Here is a 4909-nt window from a genome sequence, read left to right on the forward strand (position 1 = left end):
AGATGGCAATAAATACTGACCAGGAGAGTACAATAAATAGTGACCTGGAGATTACAATATTCACTGACCTGGAGAATACAATAAATACTGACTGGAGAATCCAATAAATACTAACCTGGAGACTTCAATAAATACTGACATGGAGAGGACAATAAATATTGACCTGGACAGTACAATAAACACTGACCTGGAGAGTACAATAAAAACTGACCTGGAGAGTACAATAAATACTGACCTGGAGAGTACAATAAATGCTGACCTGGAGAGTACAATAAATACTGACCTGGAGAGTGCAATAAATACTGACCTGGAGAGTACAATAAATACTGACCTGGAGAGTCCACTAAATATTGATCTGGAGAGTACAATATATACTGACCTGGAGAGTACAATAAATACAATAAATATTGACCTGGACAGGGCAATAATTACTGACCTGGAGAGTACCATAAAAATTGAACTGGAGAGTACAATAAATACTGAACTGGAGTGTACAATAAATAGTGACCTGGAGAGTACAGTAAATACTGACGTGGAGAGTACAATAAATACTGACCTGGAGAGTACAATAAATACAATAAATACTGACCTGGACAGGGCAATAATTACTGACCTGGAGAGTACAATAAATCCTGACCTGGAGAGTACAGCAAATACTGAACTGAAGAGTACATTAAATACTGACCTGGCGAAGACAATAAATACTGACCTGGAGAGTACAATAAATACAATAAGTATTGACTTGGAGAGTACAATAAACACTGACCTAGAGGGCAAAATAAATATTGACCTGGAGAGCACAATAAATATTGACCAGGAGAGTACAATAAATACTGACCTGGACAGGGCAATAAATACTGACCTGGAGAGTACAATAAATACTGACCTGGAGAGTACAATAAATACTGATCTGGATAGGGCAATCAATACTGCCCAGGTGAGTACAATAAATACTGACCTGGGGAGTACAATAAATACTGACCTCTAGAGTACATTAAATATTGACCTGGTGAGTACAATAAATACTGACCTGGAGAGCACAATAAATACTGACCTGGAGAGGTTAATATATACTGACCTGGAGAGTACAATAAATACTGACCTGGAGCGCACAATAAATACTGACCTGGACAGGGCAATAAATACTGACCTGGAGAGTATAATAAATACTGACCTGGAGAGTACAATAAATACTCACCTGGAGATGGCAATAAATACTGACCAGGAGAGTACAATAAATAGTGATCTGGAGATTACAATATTCACTGACCTGGAGAATACAATAAATACTGACTGGAGAATAAAATAAATACTAACCTGGTGACTTCAATAAATACTGACATGGAGAGGACAATAAATATTGACCTGGACAGTACAATAAACACTGACCTGGAGAGTACAATAAAAACTGACCTGGAGAGTACAATAAATACTGACCTGGAGTGTACAATAAATACTGACCTGGAGAGTACAATAAATACTGATCTGGAGAGTGCAATAAATACTGACCTAGAGAGTACAATAAATACTGACCTGGAGAGTACAATAAATACTGACCTGGAGAGTACAATAAATACTGACCTGGAGTGTACAATAAATACTGACCTGGAGAGTACAATAAATACTGAACTGGAGGGTACAATAAATACTGACCTGGAGAGGGCAATAAATACGGACCTGGAGAGTACAATAAATAATGACCTGGAGAGTACAGTAAATACTGACCTGGAGAGAACAATAAATACCGACCAGGAGAGTACAATAAATAGTGACCTGGAGAGTACAATAAATACTGACCCGGAGAGTACAATAAATGCTGAACTGGAGAGTACAATAAATACTGACCTGGAGAGTACAATAAATACTGACCTGGTTAGTACAATAAATACTGACCGAGAAGGTACAATAAATATTGACCTGGAGAGGATAATAAATACTGACCTGGACAGTACAATAAATAATGACCTGGAGAGTACAGTAAATACTGACCTGGAGAGTACAATAAATACTGACCTGGAGAGGGCAATAAATACTGACATGGAGAGGGCAATAAATATTGAACTTGAGTGTGCAATATATGCTGACCTGGAGAGTACAATAAATGCTGACCTGGAGAGTACAATAAATACTAACCTGGAGAGGGTAATAAATATCGACCTGAAGAGGGTAATAAATATAGACCTGGAGAGTACAATAAATACTGACCTGGAGTGTACAATAAATACTGACCTGGAGAGTACAATAAATACTGACCTGGAGAGTACAATAAATACTGACCTGGAGAGGCAATATATACTGACCTGGAGAGTACAGTAAATACTGAACTGAAGAGTACATTAAATACTGACCTGGAGAAGACAATAAATACTGGCTTGGAGAGTACAATAAACACTGACCTGGAGGGGAAAATAAATATTGACCTGGAGAGCACAATAAATATTGACCAGGAGAGTGCAATAAATACTGACCTGGACAGGGCAATAAATACTGACCTGGAGAGTACAATAAATACTGACCTGGAGAGTACAATAAATACTGATCTGGAGAGGGCAATCAATACTGCCCAGGTGAGTACAATAAATACTGACCTGGGGAGTACAATAAATACTGACCTGGAGAGTACATTAAATATTGACCTGGTGAGTACAATAAATATTGACCTGGAGATTACAATAAATACTGACCTGGAGAGGTTAATATATACTGACCTGGAGAGTACAATAAATACTGACCTGGAGCGTACAATAAATACTGACCTGGACAGGGCAATAAATACTGACCTGGAGAGAACAATAAATACTGACCTGGAGAGTCCACTAAATATTGATCTGGAGAGTACAATAAATACTGACCTGGAGAGTACAATAAATACAATAAATATTGATCTGGACAGGGCAATAAATACTGACCTGGAGAGTACCATAAAAAATGAACTGGAGAGTACAATAAATACTGACCTGGAGTGTACAATAAATACTGACCTGGAGAGTACAATAAATACTGACCTGAAGAGTACAATAAATACTGACCTGGAGAGGACAATAAATACTGACCTGGAAAATACAATAAATACAATAAATACTGACCTGGAGAGTACAATAAATACTGACCTGGAGAGTACCATTAAAAATTAACTGGAGAGTACAATAAATACTGACCTGGAGAGTACAATAAATACTGACCTGGAGAGGGCAATAAATACTGACCTGGAGAGTACAATAAATACTGACCTGGAGAGTAGATTAATATTGACTGGAGATTACAATAAATACTGACCTGGAGAGTACAAAAAATACAATAAATACTGACCTGGACAGGGCAATAAATACTGACCTGGAGAGTATAATAAATACTGACCTGGAGAGTACAATAAATACTCACCTGGAGATGGCAATAAATACTGACCAGGAGAGTACAATAAATAGTGACCTGGAGATTACAATATTCACTGACCTGGAGAATACAATAAATACTGACTGGAGAATCCAATAAATACTAACCTGGAGACTTCAATAAATACTGACATGGAGAGGACAATAAATATTGACCTGGACAGTACAATAAACACTGACCTGGAGAGTACAATAAAAACTGACCTGGAGAGTACAATAAATACTGACCTGGAGAGTACAATAAATGCTGACCTGGAGAGTACAATAAATACTGACCTGGAGAGTGCAATAAATACTGACCTGGAGAGTACAATAAATACTGACCTGGAGAGTCCACTAAATATTGATCTGGAGAGTACAATATATACTGACCTGGAGAGTACAATAAATACAATAAATATTGACCTGGACAGGGCAATAATTACTGACCTGGAGAGTACCATAAAAAATGAACTGGAGAGTACAATAAATACTGAACTGGAGTGTACAATAAATAGTGACCTGGAGAGTACAGTAAATACTGACGTGGAGAGTACAATAAATACTGACCTGGAGAGTACAATAAATATAATAAATACTGACCTGGACAGGGCAATAATTACTGACCTGGAGAGTACAATAAATCCTGACCTGGAGAGTACAGCAAATACTGAACTGAAGAGTACATTAAATACTGACCTGGCGAAGACAATAAATACTGACCTGGAGAGTACAATAAATACAATAAGTATTGACTTGGAGAGTACAATAAACACTGACCTAGAGGGCAAAATAAATATTGACCTGGAGAGCACAATAAATATTGACCAGGAGAGTACAATAAATACTGACCTGGACAGGGCAATAAATACTGACCTGGAGAGTACAATAAATACTGACCTGGAGAGTACAATAAATACTGATCTGGATAGGGCAATCAATACTGCCCAGGTGAGTACAATAAATACTGACCTGGGGAGTACAATAAATACTGACCTCTAGAGTACATTAAATATTGACCTGGTGAGTACAATAAATACTGACCTGGAGAGCACAATAAATACTGACCTGGAGAGGTTAATATATACTGACCTGGAGAGTACAATAAATACTGACCTGGAGCGTACAATAAATACTGACCTGGACAGGGCAATAAATACTGACCTGGAGAGTATAATAAATACTGACCTGGAGAGTACAATAAATACTCACCTGGAGATGGCAATAAATACTGACCAGGAGAGTACAATAAATAGTGATCTGGAGATTACAATATTCACTGACCTGGAGAATACAATAAATACTGACTGGAGAATAAAATAAATACTAACCTGGTGACTTCAATAAATACTGACATGGAGAGGACAATAAATATTGACCTGGACAGTACAATAAACACTGACCTGGAGAGTACAATAAAAACTGACCTGGAGAGTACAATAAATACTGACCTGGAGTGTACAATAAATACTGACCTGGAGAGTACAATAAATACTGATCTGGAGAGTGCAATAAATACTGACCTAGAGAGTACAATA

Source organism: Pristiophorus japonicus, chromosome 29 (genome assembly GCF_044704955.1).
Source record: "Pristiophorus japonicus isolate sPriJap1 chromosome 29, sPriJap1.hap1, whole genome shotgun sequence".
In the NCBI taxonomy this organism is placed as follows: domain Eukaryota; kingdom Metazoa; phylum Chordata; class Chondrichthyes; family Pristiophoridae; genus Pristiophorus; species Pristiophorus japonicus.